Source organism: Budorcas taxicolor, chromosome 15 (assembly GCF_023091745.1).
Source record: "Budorcas taxicolor isolate Tak-1 chromosome 15, Takin1.1, whole genome shotgun sequence".
Classification (NCBI taxonomy): domain Eukaryota; kingdom Metazoa; phylum Chordata; class Mammalia; order Artiodactyla; family Bovidae; genus Budorcas; species Budorcas taxicolor.
Genome location: NC_068924.1, coordinates 24,325,404 through 24,345,366, shown reverse-complemented (window position 1 = coordinate 24,345,366; position 19,963 = coordinate 24,325,404). Strand labels below are relative to the sequence as shown.

The 19,963-nt window shown below is 42.3% G+C and overlaps 1 long non-coding RNA gene across 1 annotated transcript; it reads right to left on the bottom strand.

The window, feature by feature from the left end:
* Window positions 1-941: 941 nt before the first annotated feature.
* On the bottom strand, window positions 942-18,321 carry LOC128060971 (uncharacterized). The gene is made up of 3 exons (XR_008200661.1): window positions 18,311-18,321; window positions 11,504-11,796; window positions 942-1,264 (listed from the first exon to the last, which is right to left on the bottom strand). It is a non-coding gene; the product is annotated as an uncharacterized LOC128060971 (long non-coding RNA).
* Window positions 18,322-19,963: the final 1,642 nt, after the last annotated feature.

Sequence of the window (19,963 nt, the reverse complement as noted above, 5' to 3'; positions counted from 1 at the left end):
TAGAGACAACAACAGAAGCAGGATCCATGAAAGAAAAAAAAAAAAATGAATGAGTTGGGCTTCATTAAAACAAAAACTTCTGCTCTGTGAAAGACACTACTATGAAAATGAAAAGATAAGCCTTAGAGAAAAAAAATATTTGCAAAATGCGTAGCCAATAAAAGATTGTTATCCAGATTATAGAAATAATTCTTAAAACCCAACAATACGAAAACAAACCACTCAATTAAAAATGTGCAAAAACAGGCACGACACCAAAAAAATGTATAAATGGCAAACAGCACGTGAAAAGATGCTCAGCATCATATGCTATTAGGAAAGTGCAAGTTAAAAAGAACACTGAATTATCAGTAATCACCCATTAAAATGGTGGAAATCCAAACACTGACAGCAAACGCTGAGAGGGTGTGGAGTGACAGGAACCTGTATTCCTTGCTTGCGGGAGTACAAAACGGCACAGCCACTTTGAAAGACAGTTTGGTGTTGTTTTTTTTTAACAAAACTAAACATACTCTTACTATATTATCCCACAGTTATGCTCCTTGGTATTCACCCAAAGGAGCTGAAAACATATGTCCATACAAAACCCTGCACATAGATGTTTATAGCAGCTTTATTCGTAATTGCCAAAACTTGGAAGCACCCAAGATATGTTCCAAAGGTGTATAGATAAACAAATTCGTACATCAATAGATAATATAATACTAGACAGTAAAACATTATTTCAATTTTTTTCACTCCATTTTTTAACATTTATTTTTAATTGGAAGGTGATTGGTTTACAAGGTTGTATTGGTTTCTGCTGTACAACAATGTGAGTCAGCAAAAAATACACATATATCCCCTCCCTCCTGAGCCCCCCTCCCACTCACCCCTCTAGGCTGTCATAGAGCACCAAGCCGAGTTCCCTGTGTTATTATTAAATTATTATTAGCCAGTTGGATATTACTATATATAGACCAGAGAATATTATCCAGTGATGAACAGAAATGAACTATCAAGCCACAAAAAGACATGGAGAGACATAAGTGCATATTACTAAGTGAAAGAAGACATCTTAAAAGGCTAATTACTTTGTGATTCTAACTACATGATATTCTGGTAAAGGCAAAACTGTGGAGACAGCACAAAGATCAGTGGTCACCAGTGGTTAGGAGGGCGGGATGAACAGGCAGAGCACAGGAGAATCTTAAGGCCGGGAAACCATTCTGTATGATACTGTAACGGTGAACACAGGCCATGCATTTGCCAAAGTCCACAGACCCTACAAAACAAAAAGTAAACCTTAATGTAAACTTTGCACTTTAATAGCAATGTGTCAACATTGGCTTGTAACAAATACATTATAATAATGCAAGATATTGTACTAAGGAAAACTGTGTGGGATGGGGGATGTAAGAAACTCTATAGGAACTCTGTAGTTTCAGTTCAATCTTTTGTAACTAAAAAACTGTTCTGGAAGCAAAGTCTACTAATTTTTAAAAAGTGTATGCAAAAGCTATTAGAAATGGCTTCACTTGGAAAGTAAAGCACTGTCTGAGGCTATTTTGGCTGCAAGTAACAGAGGACCTAATTAAAAGTAGCTTAAACCAGTGATCATCTTGTATATCTTTTGATTATTCATGCCTAACAGTGAAAAATGTTGGAGAATGCACTCAACTTATACAATGATATACATCTATTTATATATAAAGTATATACATTGCCCATACCAACATATTCTACACATTTTATAACCATACACAAAGGTAGAGTTGCTAACAATGTAAATAAAAAATATAATACATATTTTTTAAATAATTATATCTTATTACTAGTATTTTTGGCAGGAATAGTGCTTTATTATTTTTGAAACTTGAAAATATTATTTGGAAATTTGTGAAATACTCAATGTGGATGTCTCATTTTAAGTTGTTTGTTTTTACATTAGGTTCTGGTGGCTCTCAGTGTAGACAATGATCCCTCACAAATATTCATAGATGTTCATAACTGCCTGTGGTTTCTAAAGCACGAAAAACTATTCCAGTCCCAGACCCAAACTATGAAACTGGGCAATATATTACTGACATTCCTAATGAAAACTATTGTTCTTCTAAACCAACTGGAATTTTAGTTTCAATTTTTAACAAATGGATTCAAAATCTATTGAAATGCTCCATTAAAGAATTTTAGGATGGGTAACTATGTTCTTATTGGTGGTAACACCCTGACATAACTTTCTAAAGGTTTAACAAAACTTTCATTATTTACTTAATTATTTACTGGCTGCACTGGGTCTTCACTGCTGCTCGGGCTTCAGTCTGGTTGCGGCAAGCAGGGGCGACTCTAGCTGTGGTTCACAGGCTTCTCAGAGCGGGGACTTCTGTTACAGCAGAGTTCAGGCTTGAGAGTGCTTGGGCTCAGTAGTTGCACCTTGCAGGCTCCAGAGCTTGGGCTCAGTAGTTGTACAACACGAGCTTAGTTGTTCTGCAGCATGTGAGATCTTCCTGGATCCAGAACCGAACCAGTTTCTCTTGCATTGAAAGGCAGATTCTTAACCACTGAACCATCAAGGAAGCCCCACAATGAATGATTTTTATTAATGGAATATATAATAATTTAAACACTCGCAAACATTAATTTTAGAGAATGCTTTCCCAAGGTTTTGTGCAAGTTCTATTATTTAGAATAATACAAGCCTTGAATCCACTTAACAGGGCATGTGTAAGTTATAGTGTGTCACAATATTCTGGAAACAAGCAAAGAAAGAAAACATGGAGGAAATCACGACTCTACTTGGTATAACTCCCAGTCCTGTCTCCAGGGTCAGTCTGGAGACACAGCGTCTGCCACATGATGGATTGAATAAAGTAACGGATTTCAAACTATCTATTTCAAATAAGTTTTTTTGTTTTCATCTGTGTGCTAAAATAGAAATAGATGTGCTGTTATTTTCTTCCTTCCATTTTGGAGATGACTAACTCAAATTATAGGGGATTTATTGTCTTCAGTAAATTCAGAGAAATTCCAAGATGGTTAGTTCAGTGGTTAAAGGATGCCACAAAGACCCAAGTTCTTTTCATTTCAAGGCTCTGCTGTCCTCTATATGGTTTTATTTTTTGTCCTTAGTCTGTCCTCTCACATCTGCAACATATAAACTTCAAGCATCCCATCCTCATCTCATAATATTCAAAGGCAAGGGGGGAAAAATGCGTTTCACCTCATCCACCTCCTTTGAGGAACCCTTCCCAGAAGCCCCTATGCAGATTTCTCTTTATCTCTCATTGGCCAAATTACATCAAATATTCATGCCTAAACCAATCTCCCTTAAGGAAGATGAGATCATGGACTAATTAGGGTACGTCTTCTGAGTTCAGTGGGAACCACCCAAAGTAAATAATTCTGCTAGCAAAAAAGAATGAAGGGGATGCTTTTGAGTAAGGCACCAACAGTGACCATCACAATGATGTAGGCAGGATATTTTCACAAAAAGAATGCACATGTTTACAAAAGGGAATAGTGCTTAAGTACTGAAGGAAAACTCTTGCTCAATCTGCATGAAATCATGAAATCTTTCTTTTCTTCTCATGAAATACATCTACCATGTGAGATGCATGGTTATTTCAAGAATAAGCACTTTCAAGGAAGACTTTCCAAACACTGTCAAATTACATTGAAAACTCATAATATTGCCTTGAAATTAAGTACTATGCTTCCCACATGTCATCAAACAAAACCCTACTCGTGAATTCTGCCTTATTTTTTTTTGTTGTTGATAATCTCTTGCTGCCAAAGGGGGTGGGGGAATGTTTAAATAGAAAATGCTTATATCAGATATTACAAAAGGAAACTTTCTTTTCCACAAATGTGGTCCATGTCAAGGCCACCTCAAACTGGGGATAGTCATCCTCAAAAAGTGATCTCTGACATCATTTTGAGAGGTCCTGACAAAAACCTCAGATCCAATGAAAGCCAACAGTATGTTTCCTGAGGAAAATGAAACACACAGTCAAAGCTCCTCGAGTACAGGAATCTTTAGTTTCCCATAATCATATCAGCAGTGCCTACAATAGTGTCTGATACATATACCAGCTCAATAAATACTTGCTACATGAATGGATGCATGAATATAAACAGGACAAAATTGTTTCCAATATAAGCAGCATTAATCCAGTCAATTAATATTTCATCATTATCAGAATAATGAAGTTAGCTTTTATAAGAAAAGCAGCTAACAGTAAGGTGTCACTGTCCATCTAGTACATTCCAAAGGAGAGTGACCATATCTGGTGGACACAAATATTCCTGTCACTCTTCTTTCTGCACAGTGGGAATGGCCTCAGTAGGCCTTCATGATCTGAATGAAATCCCTTAAGATTATCCAAGCCATAGACTCTCGTTATTTGCCCATGGAGTAGTCTTTTGACTACAGATATGGGTGTCCAGGTACTCAGTACTATGAGTGGGGAAATTAGTCACTTTCAGGCATGTGTGCTCAGTGGTTATCTGACTCTTTGAGACCCCATGGACTGTAGCCCACCAGGCTCCTCTGTCCATGGAATTTTCCAGGCAAGAATACTGGAGTGGGATACCATTTCCATCTCCATGAGATCTTCTTGACCCAAGGATCAAACCCATGTCTGTCGCATTGCAGGCAGATTCTTTACCACTGTGCCACCTGGGAAGCTCCAGAAAAGTATAGTCACCACTGTAAGTTAATGTCAGTATTCTGTGATATATAAGAAAGATGGTATGAATGCCTAAATCTCTAATTTTCAGGAGAGGACCAGAAAAATCCTGCCTGAGGTGCCAGTTAAGAAAGGGACTATCATGCTTGGGGTCCTGGACTTGCTGGGCTCTCAGAATCCTCTTGTTCTCAGAACTATACCATGCAGATGGGACTTCTCTGGTTGTCCAGTGGCTAAGACTCTATACTCCCAAGACAGGGTGCCTGGGTTTGATCCTGGGTCAGGGAACTAGATCCCACATGCTGCAACTAAAAGATCCTGCATGCTTCAACCGAGACCCAGTGCAGCCAAATAAATTTATACATATATAAGTATATATTTTTTAATTTCATTAAAATATTAAAAGGCACTGAAGTTAAAAGATGCTTGCTCTTTGGAAGAAAAGCTATGACCAACCTAGATAGCATATTAAAAAGCAGAGACATTACTTTGCTGACAAAGGTCTGTCTAGTGAAAGCTATGGTTTTTCCAATAGTCATGTATGGATGTGAGGGTTGAACCATAAAGAAAGCTGAGCGTCAAAGAATTGATGCTTTTGAACTCAAAAGCATGAGTGGTGGTGTTGGAGAAAACTCTTGAGAGTCCCTTGGACTGCAAGGAGATCAAACCAGTCAATCCTAAAGGAAATCAGTCCTGAATATTCATTGGAAGGACTGATGCTGAAGCTCCAGTACTTTGGCCACCTGATGTGAAGAACTGACTCATTAGAAGAGACCCTGATACTGAGCAAGCTTGAAGGCAGGAGGAGAAGGGGATGACAGAGGATGAACTGGTTAGATGGCATTGTCAAGTCCATGTACATGAGTTTGAGCAAGCTTCAGGAGCTGGTGATGGACAGGAAAGCCTGGCGTGCTGCAATCCACAGGGTCACAAAGAGTCAGACACGACTGAGTGACTGAACCGAAATATGCATATACGCACAGGTGAGATTTCCAGGACAGCTGCCAAAGGCAGCAGCCCCCAGTCGGTGGCTCCAGTTACCTGGCCTCATCCCTGAGTGAGCTTCTGGGTCACATACTAACTCAGTTCTCAGGTGTGGGGCCCTCAGACCAACCGCAGTTCTGAAGTTCTAAGCAGCCAATTGATAGGATGTTGCTGTCTCTCAAACATGAAACAACCCATTTCTTCACTTTCCCCTCAAATAGGTCATAGGTCCTGGCTACAAATAATAAGATTTGTAGCCGTAAGAGAAGGATAGGAAATTGTTCTAAACTCCCTTAAAACGGTTTGGGAGTTAAGATTATCCAGGAGGCCTATGTAATGATGTGAGGAGCAGAACCGGAGAGTGCAGTGGGCAGTTCCTCACTTTTGCTAATCGTCTAGTCGCGGTGGCACCTGCCCACCAAAGTGGCTTTCTCTGCTGTGACCTGTTTATCAGGTACAGGGACTCCAGAACACCCTGACCCTTCACTGCTTCCATGTAGGTATGGCTCTGGAGTGGATATTGTAATAAATACCTGCAACCTCCCAGAACTCTCCTGGGAAGACACCCAAGGCTTCATCCCAAGGGACCCTATGAGTGTAATATCCTAACTGTGGAGGTCTAGAATGGAAAAGTCTGGGGTGGAGTCTGAACCATTGTCCTTGAGGGAATCAAAATAGCAGCAAGTTGGAAAAAGGTGATGATAAGCTTGGATCATTGCTGTGAAAAGCACTGAAGGATGTTTACAACTTAACTTTATTGGTTGCCCGAGGCATGGAATATGGATGTACTTATCCCACTTAAAGATTCCAGTCTGGTTAAACATTCTTAAACACCCTCTGCCTGGCAAGGTTTGAATATAGCCAGGCTCAACTAGCCAGTGCTTGAGATGCACTGTGAGGTGTTCTGAAGGCAGTTGGTGATCCCCAGGATCACTCTCTGGGTAAAGCCCTCTCTAGCACCAGGTGATGGAGCTGGTGCTGGCTCTGGGAGGAATATAGTTCTATTCCACTGCATCCATCTCAGACTGTAGAGACCAGCTGAGGTATGAAGAGTGACATCTGCTTAGGCCAAACATTGCAGGAATGGTTGACTATAATCAGGGTGAGCCTTCACAGATGGGGATAACTGGCAATCAAATAGATCAGAAAAAGGATGATTCTAGAGAACATCTCCAAGAGTGCTGGCAGTTGGACACTTATGCTTACTGACCAGCTCCTGCAGAGCCTGGTAAATTGATTATATGCATTTTGTGAATATCTAGAACCAGAGCCATACCTGGATTAATTCCTGTGACACCATCAACATCCTGCCCTTTGAAAATCCTCCTGTATACTTAGTGGCATTCTTGGTTAGCAACATTGATATTTCCTATTTTCTTCCTTCCTGAAAAATTCTTAAATTTCCTTTGATATCTTAGAACAATATTTTAAGGATGTTATTTTTGTCAATCTTATATATATTATTAAATGGTGCTTGAACACTGACCTTGGGAGAAGGAAGAAAATCAGCAGTGACACCACTAGGCATAGACCCATGCGAGCAGGAAATAATCAGAAAGCACAGCTGAGAAATTCTCCACGAGCAAAGATAAAAATACACATAACATCTTAAAGCTAATAACCCAAGAGGGTAACTGAGAGAACAGCTTCATGCAAACTTTAAAACGTATCAAGCAGTAATAGGGGTGTTGCGTGAAGGATGGTTACAAGCAAAATTGCAAATTGAAGTCTTGGGCATATAATTGGCTATACTAAAAAGAAGAGAAGGTAGAAGGGACATTGTAGTTAGACATTTTGATAACTTGAAGAAATGATGCTCTGTGGGCTTCGAGCAAAGGCAGCTGATTTCTACTATCAATTAATTAAAAGTTAGAAGTGAGTGTTACTGTCGCCGCACTGCGCTTGCACCCAAGTAAACATGTATTAGGATTGAATTAGAACAGTGAATAAGCGTCACCTGGAGGGCTTATTAGCCCATAGATTACTCCCAGAGTTTCTATTCCATAGGTGTGGAACGGGGCCTGAAAATTCACATTTCTAACAAGTTCCTAGGTGATATGATGCAGTTGATCTTGGGACCACTCATTGCGAATGACTGATTTAGAAGAATGGCAAAAAGGCTGTAACAATTCTGCTCATGATGTACACACTCACATGCCACAAAAGTGAGGAATTTTTCATTCTGTGTACGTAACATCAGAATTAAAAATCATATTAGAAGAAATTAAACAGAATGCTTAAGTATAAGATTTTTTTTTTTACAAAAGGAGATTATTTTTCCTTATGATCTAAATCATGGAAGAAATTCAGAGGAAAAAATTATGATTTATAGATTTACATGATGATCTAAATCACGAAGAAGTTCAAAGGAAAAGATAATGATGAATAGAATTTCGTATATAAAAATGTAAAACTGTGATGTAAGGGAATGCTTCAAATTTAAAGCAAAAAGAGATGTAACGGAATAGGAAAAATGTTTGCTATAAAAGTTTCCCATAAATATGGCTGCATATTTAAAGTTTAAAATGTACTGAGTCATCCAAACAAGGTTCCCAGTGGAGAAGAAGTCTGGGACACACATAGGCAGTATGTACATCAGGATTGTCAACATAAACCAACATCGAAACACTAAACCTCAAAAGTAATTAAGGAAATCCAAATGAAAACAATTATAAGGGACCGTTTAACACATATTAGATAACAGTATAAGGGTAAATGATAACATTTAGTACCTGGGAGACTAGTGGGAAATGGTTGTTGGCAGAAGTGTAAATTGGTTTCTTTTGTTTTGTTTTGTTTTTCAGTAAGAGCCATGAAAATGATGATAGCAGAAAATGGATCCCATTTAGGTAATTCATCAGAACAAGCCTATAATTATAAAAATATTCATGGCAGAATTATTTATAATTGCTAACAAATGAAATTATGAAAATATTCAATAGTAAGGGAATAGAAGAATAAAGTTATATTAACCCGTTGTTCAATTGTTAGAAGTGAAAATGCACAGAGTTTGCAGACCGAGGGAAGTGTATGCTGCATTGAAACATAACAGAGGATTTCCGTGGTGGTCCAGTGGTAAACAATCTGCCTGCCAGTGCAGGGGACACAGGTTCGAACCCCAGTCTGGGATGATTCCACATACTGTGAGGCAACTAAGCCCATGCGCCTCAACTATTGAGCCTGCGCTCTAGAGCCCGATATATGCAACACCTAGAGCCTGTGGTCCACAACAAGAGAAGCCACCACAAGAAGAAGCCTGAGCACAGCAACTGGAGAAACCTCAAGTGCAGCAACAAAGACCCAGCGCAACCAAAAATGATTTTTTTTTAATGTAAGAGAAAAAAAGCACTGGATTTGGAATCAAGATGCCTGATATCATGACCTTTGGCTAAGGATAAAAATCTTCTAAATTGTCGGTCTTATATCAATGCAGGTTTTCTCAAACCCAGCAGTTTTCAACATTTTGGCCACTATCAGAATTAAGAAATGTTGCATCCTGATTCACTGTCCACCCCTCCCTCCCTTGTTGTTCAGTCGCCAAGTCGTGTCCGAGTCTTCAGCCCTATAAACTGCAGCACACCTCCCTTACTGTGGTTAAAACAGTGATCTATTCTAGCCTGTCCTATTCTGCATTTCACCCTTTTCCAGCCCACTTAAAAATTCTGGTCACTGAATTGCTGTAAAACCCACCAGTCTATCACAATCAGCAGTTTATAAAACATCAGGCTAATTTATAGGTGTACTCAGCTTACTGCCTTTTTCCCCCACCCTTCCTTTCAACACCCCCACCCTCCCCCAACCAACACACACACGCAGAACACACAAGGAAGCTCCAATAAAGATCATGGCCAGAATGCAGCCAAACATGGCAGGAATATGGCAGGAATGCAACTTTTATACCCCAGTAGGTATCGGGCTTTGCTGGTGGCTCGGTGGTAAAGAATCCGCCTGCCAATGCAGGAGACCTGGGTTTGATCCCTGAGTCAGGAAGATCCCCTGAAGAAGGAAATGGCAACCCACTCCACTATTCTTGCCTGGAAATCTCATAGAGGAGCCTGGTGGGCTACAATCCATGTGGTCACATGACTTAGCGACTACACAACAACAAGGTCTTCACATATGTCAGGAGGTAGAGTGATTTTTAGTGCAACTGAGCTGGGTAACTTGCTTCTCAGATGGTGTTAACAGCTATCTTGAACCTCTCTTAGGCCATTTCTCCTTTCCCTATAGCTCAAAACCCAGGAACCATGTGCTGTATGTACAGATAGCCACATGGACCAAATGCATCCATTTCTACTGGTTTGGCCTGATGATATTTTCTGAGGAGACAAGAATCTGGCTGCTCATCCAGCTTCTATTCAGGGTAAAGTCTGTGCAGATCCAGCCAGCTCAGAAGCCCCAGTTCACAGTGCTGAACATTTTTCCTGTCTTCTATGACTTAAGCCTTCTAAACCAGAGGTTCTGAAACTTTAATATGCTTAAGAATGATCCAGATATTTGTTAAAGTTGCAAATGCTATGTCTCATCACTGGAGAGGCTGATTCAGAGATGCGGTACAGTCCTGGAAATTACATTTTTAACAGACACCCCAGGTGCTTTCTTCATATCTGGGGAAACCCTTCTGTGGGTCCTATTGCCAGGGTGAAGAGCCCACTGAGATGTGGGTATGAGTGGCCTTGGCCACAGCCTTCTATCAGGGACATGCAACAAGCCTCAGTTTTCTCTCTGCAAAATATGGGAAATATGGCTTCCCGGGTGGCGCTAGTGGTAAAGAACCCAGCTGCCAACGAAGGAGACATAAAAGGGGCAGGTTTGGTCCCTGGATGGAGAAGATCCTCCCTGGAGGAGGGCATCACAATCCATTCTAGTATCCCTGCCCGGAGAATCCCATGGACAGAGGAGCTTGGAATGATCCAGTCCATGGGGTTGGAAAGAGTCAGACACCACGGAAGTGATTTAGCATTCATGCATACCCTGTCTGTAGGCTTATTCCATTGACTCTTGTATGATCTGTCTATAGATAATATTAAATGGAAGAACAAATAATTCTTTGGATATTATTTCCAACTTGGTTAAACTGTACAAATAATAAATAGCTGACTAATCAAATGTGTGACTCCTCCTTCCTTTGGAAGGGGCTAGTATGGAGGAAGAAAGAGAAGCCAACAGAGGTAGGCATGGGGTGGAAGTTCCCAATTTTATGCAGTAGGACTAAAATCTGGGACAAAGAGCAAAAACATTCTGTCTTGAAATCCTCATCAGAAAATACGCAAGGAGGTTACCGGGATCCCATTATCCTTATTTAACAAATGAAGAAATGAAGGAACAGGAAAGTCCGCCGATTGAGGTATTATCATAAAACTGGAGAATGTTCGTATTGACCTGTGGCTGCTTCTTTCATGGTTGGTGATGATAAATGTGAAGGTAGCTGACATCCTGAATCCCCATGCCATACCTCCTTGCTTGATCATACTACTTGCCTGGGTGATCAGTCATGTCTGTTTGTGAGTCCATGGACTGTAGCCCGCCAGGCTCCTCTGTCCATGGAATTTTCCAGGCAAGAATTCTGGAGTGGGTTGCCATTTCCTACACCAAGAGATCTTCCTGACCCAGGGATCAAATCTGCGTCTCTTGAGTCACCTGCACTGGCAGACAGATTCTTTATCACTGAACCAGCTGGGAACTAGTTGCCTACCCACTCGACTCTACATGATGCCCTAAGCACGTGCAGACAGGAATTCTGGCCAAGGTACACTGTTCCTAGGGAGGGGCTTCTAACCAGGAGGGCTGGGAGGACACAGGTCAGTGGTTTGGTCTCTCCAAACCCCGGGCTAGACTAGAGCCTGGCTTACCTTGTGCTTCCTTTCCTCAGGGCCTCATTCCTGTCCTGACTGAGCCCCCAGTTCTTTTGCCTCCAAGCTCAGAGAAGGGAGTGAAGATGTTTCTTTCCTGAAGAAATGTGCTGTTTGGGAACACGTGCCATCCAGTCCCTCTGACTCAGTGCCCTGATTTTCTCTGGGTGTCCATCCCCCGCTTTGAGAGCTCATGTCCTTGCAGGGAAGCTGACCACACGATTCCAGGGATGGGCCTCGACAGACTGAAGGTCTCACTGCTCCCCCATCACCATGACCAGTCCAGGGATGACCTAATTAGAGTCAGTCAAAACAAAGACACATTTTCTGAAAGATTCTGGAGAAAATGGCTTCACTCTTCTTTTGAAACTACCTGACAAATCTTTTTCTTTTGGATTTGAACAAGAAAGTCCTTAACCCTCAAAGCTACTTAGAGCCATCTCATGGCCACTCAGGGAAATACACGGAGAGGAAGGCAGGGTCCTTCGTGTTAACAAGAATTGCTGTGGGTAAAGCCTTAACTGAAGCCTGGTGTTTACAGGCTTTTCAGCATGTGAATCAATATATGCCCTTTAATGATTAAGCCAATCTGAGCTGCATTTTCAGCAATTTCAGGTTTATAATTAACATAAACCACAACACACGAGCATGTAAGTTAAGGAGACCTACTCCACCGCTTTCCCCTAATCCTGCTAAAGTTTCCCAAGGGCAAAGTGATCACCAGAGGAGGAAGTCAGATTTTCCTGTATTAGTCAGCTGGGAGGTAAGAGAGAAGCAAGCTTAAGAAAACAGAAAGACCTTTAATAACATTTCTCCAAATCACATATCCAACTATAATAGAATAAGTAAAGGACTTAGTATGTAAACAAAGTCAAATACTGTTATTATAGTATTAGTACCCTTGTAACACCTCTCACTGAATGTTCTATCCCCTCATATAGTAGCTCCATTGTGTGTCTTTGCAAATTCCATTTTAAGCTAGTTATGGTGCTTGGGGGGAAAGGACAAACCTTCAGCTACTTTCATAAGAAGTTGTGGTACATATACTCAATGGAACATTACTCAGCTATAAAAAATATTCATTTGAGTCAGTTCTGATGAGGTGGATGAAACTGGAGCTTATTATACAGAGTTAAGTAAGTCAGAAAGAGAAACACCAAAACAATGTATTAATGCATATATATGGAATTTAGAAAGATGGTAACAACAATCCTATATGCAAGACAGCAAACACACACACACACACACACACACACACACACAGATGTAAAGAACAGGCTTTTGGACTATGTGGGAGAAGGGGAGGGTAGGATGATTTAAGGGAATATCACTGAAATGTATATTACCATATGTAAAATAGACGACCAGTGCAAGTTCAATGCATGAAGCAGGGCACTCAAAGTCGGTGCTCTGGGACAACCCAGAGGGATGGGGTGGGGAGGGGGTTCAGGATGGGGGGACGCATGTGCACCCATGGCTGATTCATGTCGATGTGTGGCAAAAACCACCACACTACTGTAAAGTAATTATCCTACCATTAAAACAAATAAATAAAAGAAATAAAGATGAATAACATTAAAAAAAAAAAAAACCCATGGTCAGTAGACCCCACTGATACTTTGGTTTCTTCACGAACAAGGACAGTCACAAAAGATACAGAACTCCGGCATACGAGCTTGTGTCATCCAAGAAACTGCTCATTTTTTTAATCTTTGAGGATGGAACTAATGTGGAATGCCTTACACTAGGAATTTTCAAATTTAAAAACCAATGCCTCTTCAACTTGCTTTGAAACAGGAGTAGCCACCCCAAACCTGCTGGACATGGGAAGGAGGTGACAGAAGTGATAAATATCCCAGTGATCCTTTGAAATGTAGGTCTGGGGCCTCTCCCCTCATAATCAGTGATTTTTCTTACTCTAATGAAACCCAGATGCTTCCAATAAAAAGAATGGCTGGTGTTCAAGCCATTTGCTAATTCTGCCTAGAGGTAGAGAAAAAAAAAAAATGCTGTGCCCCACATCATTAATTTTAAATATCCTATTTTGTTTTATTTTCAGAATGAAATGGTATGGAACGGTGTAATGAGCAATAGAAATATGGAACCAAGAAGCAATTATATCTTCAAAGGAGCAAAATGAGGGCAAATAAAAGGCCTTGCCCAAGTTAGCACACAAACAGGCAGATTAGAACATCATTTTCAGAGTCCAAATACATGCCTTTTGGTTATGCCTGTAAATTATCTTCCACAAACATCATGTTATATCAGTGAAGACCCATTTCTGAGTTACAGTGAAAAACTGGGTTTCTTAAGAGGCCCTGAAACCCCTTAAATTCAAGTTCACTAATCTACAGCCATTGTGCCAGGCATTGAACAGCAAGACAAATAGGGTATAATCTTTACCTTCAAAGTGCTTACAGTCTTGTTAAGTAGAGGGGGCTGTACATAAATGATCATAATATAATGTGTTCTGGGTAACAGATTATACATAATGTGGAGGAAATAAAATGTGTTCCCTCCCCATAAGAGGGAACATTTCATTCTGTTTGAGAAGATAGAGGAAGTCTATAAAAAGGTAGGCAGGAGCTGAAGCTATGCAGTACAAGCAAAAACTGGGCCAGCAAGAAGGTGTGGAGGCCAGGTGTTCGATTCAGTGAGAAAGGTGCCAAGAGCATCCTCTGAGTGGAAGGGAATCAGAATCCATCTCCTGCCTGAAGCCTGGGGCCAAGCCAAAGGTACCTACCGATGAAATGAGACCGAGATAGTACAACTAAATCTTTAGAACCTTTCTGTTTGGAGTGACAGGGAAGACAGACCGCCTGAAGAACTATGGATGGAGGTTCGTGACATCAGGTAGTGATCAAGACCATCCCCAAGACAAAGAAATGCAAAAAGGCGAAATCATTGTCTGAGGAGGCCTTACAAATAACTGAGAAAAGAAGAAAAGCAAAAGACAAAGGAGAAAAGGAAAGATATACCCATTTGAATGCAGAGTTCCAAAGAATAGCAAGAAGAGATAAGAAAGGCTTCCTAAGTGAACAATGCAAAGAAATAGAGGAAAACAATAGGATGGAAAAGACTAGAGATCTCCTCAAGAAAGTAAGAGATACCAAGGGAACATTTCATGCAAAGATGGGCTCGATAAAGGACAGAAATGGTATGGACCTAACAGAAGCAGGAGACATTAAGAAGAGGTGGCAAGAATACACAGAAAAACTGTACAATAAAGAACTTCACGACCCAGATAAGCACTGAGGGTGTTCGAAGGACTGAAGCTGAAGCTGTGCTTTAGCCACCTGATGCAAAGAGCCGACTCATTCCAAAAGAAAAAAAAAGCCAACCATATTGCTGGGAAAGATTGAAAGCAAAAGGAGAGGGCGGCGGCAGAGGATGAGATGGATAGATAGCATCGCCAACGCAGTGGACACGAATCTGAACAAACTCTGGGAGATAGCGAAGGACAGGGGAGCCCGGCGTGCTGCAGCCTATGGGTCACAAAGAGTCAGACACAGCTTAGTGACAGAACAACAACATCATCCTAAGACAGCAAGATACATTAAAACGGTTACTAAGAATCAAGCAAGGTCAGAGCGAAGGAAACATGTGGGCAAGGAGCTAGAGGTAATACTAGACAGAAGTCAGGAGCCAGATTCTGAACTAATCCATTTGCAAAATAGCCTGAAACCTTAGACGCCACATGATCAGCAGCTGATTTTAGCAGCAGTAGAGGGTTTTTCTACATTGAAGTCCCTGCTCCACTCACCTATCTGAGCACAGCTCAAAGGAGCCATGGGTTTTAAGTGGAACAGAACACTTTGCATACCCCACCCCTCCCCGCACCAACACACATATTAGGGAAGAACCAGCTTAGTCAGATAACACCATGACTGTGACCCATTCCACCTGTTTGGGACATATCAACTTCCGTACCACCTCAGAATTTTCTTTCTGTTGCTCTACCCCAAAGCTTTTATTGTGACTTGGGCAAAACTGAAGAAGCCCAGAAAATGGAGCAGATTACGGGGCTAAAGAGGGAAGACTATCCAGGAGGCTAGTCTGGAGTGGCTACTTCTGTTTCAAAGCAAGTTGAAGAGGCATTGGTGTTACCGAGTCCAGGCTCACTCTGCTCACCACACAACAGGCCAATAAATCAACAGACAAGGTGTTGAGGCAAGGAATACTGACTTCACTGGGTTGGCTGGCAGATTGAGAAGATAGCAGACTCGTGTCTCCAAAAAGCCATCTTTTGAGGTCCAGATGCCAATTTCTTTTATAGAACAGAGAGGGAGAGGAGGTGAGGAAGCGAAGTAAAAATACTATTTATCTTGCAAAATGGGATGCTTCTGTTTCTTCTTTTCTGCAGCCAATCACAGGAGCACTGGGTCAGATTTTCTCCCTGTGAACTGAACAAAGCCACTTTAGTTTAACATTCAGCCAGCGGGGCAGGGTTCCCTGGGGCAAGTCAATATGTATGATTATCAATGAAAAGCAAAGGTTCAAGGCAAAGAAACAGATCCACCAGGGAGTCACTTGGCTCCTCCCTGTTACAGTAGGAAAAGCTATCCCCACAGTGGGGTGGCTGGGCCATGAGGCCTGCAAGCCAGCCACTTGGGGCAGAAAAGTTTGGGAAGATAAAGGAAGAGAGAGGAGAAAATATGCTGTCGTGGGGAATGGGACGGCAGGAGGAGATTCAAAAGGAGAGTTCTTTGGAAGTCTTTCTCCATGTGGTACTGTATAACACAGCTGCTTCAGGACACCTCTGAACATGCATGTGTTACTTTTCAATGCTTTTGGAGTCAGATTGGGTGTTTTGCTTTTTGTTGTTTTTGTTTTCCGTGTTAAGACAGTCTTGGAGGCTGGTGGCACTCACACACTTTATTTTGGTTAAGCATTCATATGTTTTCTTTCCTTATAGTGAAAGCCTCGAGGGTCCAACACCGATAATAGTAAAAGGAAGCTGCAGGGGAATAAATGATGTCTTGGGGAGCAATAGATCAGAGTGGCAGTATCTGGAGAAATAAGAGAAGGGCATGGTGCGGGTTAAAGCAGACGGATTTCACCCACTTCTTCATTTGGACCAGATCCACTCTCGTTGTGCAAACGATCACAAGTCCACAGGCCAAGGCCCTGGAGAAACTAGATTAGACCTGGATAGTATAAGTTATGATCAAGGGAGAATTCGTTAAAGATGGAAATGTCACCACCCGATGGGGTGATCCTGACCCTTTCCTCAGATGCCCCCACCAGAAGGAGGGAGGGAGAGGAGTGATGTTCCTTGAGAAGGGCTGGGGGTGGGGAGCAGGTTGTTCTTCGCCAAGATGAAGTCATCAGAGCAGTGGCAGGAGACAGGAGCCACGAAGGGAGAGCCTGGGTGCAGCCGGCTCTTTAGTCGTCTTGCGGGCTGGGACAGGGAGTCGGGGTGGAGGTAGAGACCAGGTGCTCCCTCAGGCGGAAGGAGAATTTGTGCACAGGAAGCGGCCGCCGCTTTATGCTTTCTTTAGAGATCTTGGCCTTTCTGTCCCTGGAAAGGTTCCTGGAATTGCTCTGAAGTATGGAAATTGCTCTCACTGGAGCCATTTCGGAGCCTTCTTCCCATCACAGCGCGTCTAAGCTGGCTCCCGCGACCACGGAGAGGACTCAGGAGGCCCGCGAGTGGCAGCGGCGTGCATTGAGAGCAGAGCGCAATTACACCCCGAATCAGAACCTCCAGGCCGCCAACAGGGCTTTGAGTGTGAGTTCCCCTTCGAGAAGGAAGGCGTTATGGATGCCTCTGCACCTGATGTGGTATTTCTTTTCATACTCGCTTATTCCCTGAGCCATTTCCTCAAGGCCCAGCAGCCTGGGAACACTGTCAGCCTGATAATGGCCAGCGACTCAATAGCTAGGACTCTGGCCTGGTCTGAGTAGCCACTTCTGACCCTAGAGAACACGAGAGGTGATTCCCAAGGTTTCTGCCCTACACATAGCCTTCTAGACCCTGCGTAGTGGGTGGTAGAAGTACCATCTTCCCACTTCTGACATAGCCAGGGGCCAGGCTACTACCTTAAAGACCCTCATATCCAAGGTCATGTGCCCTCGGGGCCCCACACTTTGCTGCTGGGTACCTCCCTGTCATGCTAGTGCTGCCAAGTCCCTAGCAGGGCCCTGAAACGCCTGTGCCCCTGCCTTCAGGCCAATAGGTCCAAGCTGGACAATTCACCCCTAAGCAGAAACCTTTCCTTCCAGATGACCGCCTTGGCCATTTGCCTCCTCCAACTGAAACTGAGAATCACCCTGTGGGGCTCCTGGGCACAAAAGACTTTCTGTGTCCCCCATTTCTTGATTACAGGAAATATAGTCAGTCACCTACATACAAATGAGTTCTGTTCTCAGAGCACATTCCTAAGTCCAATTTGTAAGTCCTACAGAGTTAGCCTAGGTACCCAACTAACATAATCAGCTATATGGTATTGTACTGTAAGAGGTTTATAATACTCCTCACACAAATAATACACAAAAAAACAAACACAAAAATAAACACTCTTAATCTTACAGTACAGTATCTTGAAAAGTACAGTAGTATAGTGCAACAGCCGCATACAGGGGTTGACATCAGTGCCTGCTACATCCCCGCTGCCTTTACACTTGCTTCTGGATATCCTGGGCTTGAAATAAAGATACTGTGTACAGTAAAGAACACAAGAGCATAACCACCTATAGACAATACGTGAACGCGACAGTATTTGTCAGAGACGTGATTGGACATGTGAACGCAGGTTTGCATCTTTGAAAGTTCGCAACTTGAAGGTTTGTAGGGAGAGTACTTACTGTGAGCTTCGTTCAGCCTCTGTGACCTTCCTTGAGTTCCAACGGGCTGATCTAAACAGCTGCTCTTAGAGAAGGGAGGGGAGCTGCAGGCAGGGGAGGAACAGTCAAGAAGCAATAGTGCAGCTTTAGGGCAGAGTCCTGGCTCCCCTTCAAGGGACAGATGTAACAATTTGGTTAAGCTACTTTACAGGTACTGAACCCCTACCAGGTGGGAGAAATTAACAGTATGCTGCCCATAAGCAGGTAGACTGCAAACCAGTTGGAATCAGAAGGTTGAGATGCTGCCTTCCACTAACTAATCAGAAGGATTTCCCAACTGATCACTCCCTTCTCTTTGAACCATTACTATTCAGCTCTGCACTACCCCCTCCTGGTTGGGACACACAGTTTGGGGGGCATTTGCCTCTGTAGCCCCTTTTGCCTGGCAAAGCAATAGAGCTGTTCTTTTCTACTTCACCCAAAACTCTGTCTACGAGATTCGATTCAGTGTTGGGGAACAGAGGCCAGATTCTGCATCAAAACCAATGAGTGCATTCAGTGATCTGGAGGACCACGCATGAGTGCTCCTGCCATCAGCTCTGCTTCCTCCTAGAAGCCACTCCTCTTTCCTCTCCAGCTGGATAGACTGCCCCTCTCAGGGGCTGAGCAGCACATTATGCTGAAGGTCTTGCATTTCCTTTCCAGATAATTCACAGGTAGAATAGCCCAGCTATTAAGCATGTGGGTTCTCGAGTCAGATCGCCTGGGTACAAATCCAGCCTTTGCTATTTACTGTGGTACCATACGCGTTACCATACTCATTTATTCATTGGAAAAGACCCTGATGCTGGGAAGGATTGAAGGCAGGAGGAGAAGGGGATGACAGAGGAGGAAATAGTTGGATGGGATCACTGACTCAATGGACATGAGTTTGAGTAAGTTCTGGGAGTTGGTGATGGACAGGGAAGTCTGGCGCGCTGCAGTCCATGGGGTCATAAAGAGTCGGATACGACTGAGCGACTGAACTGATTGTGTTACCGTAGGCAAATGTTACTATCACCACTAAAGCTTGCTTTCCCCATCTGTAAAGTGAGAATAGTAACAGTACATAATTCAGAGAATTCTTGCTAGGACTGAATGAGAAAATGCATACTTCATAGTAAGTTCTCCATGTTAATTTCTGTCATTATTTCCTACTGTATGCTAACTCCTCTAAAAGCTCACAGTGTGGTCACTAGACACCTTTGAAAAAAAAGAAGTGAATATCAATTACAAACTTCAATTCATAATAATAAAGATACAATTGACTCTCAGAATTCACAGATTCCATATTTGTGGATTTGCCCATTCACTAAAATTTATTTGTGACCCTAGGATGAAGCACAAGCTGGAATCAAGATTGCCGGGAGAAATATCAATAACCTCAGATATGAAGATGACACCACCCTTATGGCAGAAAGTGAAGAAGAACTAAAGAGCCTCTTGATGAAAGTGAAAGAGGAGAGTGAAAAAATTGGCTTAAAGCTCAACATTCAGAAAACTAAGATCACGGCTTCTGATCCCATCACTTCACAGCAAATAGATGGGGAAACAGCAACAGACTTTATTTTGGGGGGCTCCAAAATCACTGCAGATATTGACTGCAGCCGTGAAATTAAAAGACGCTTACTCCTT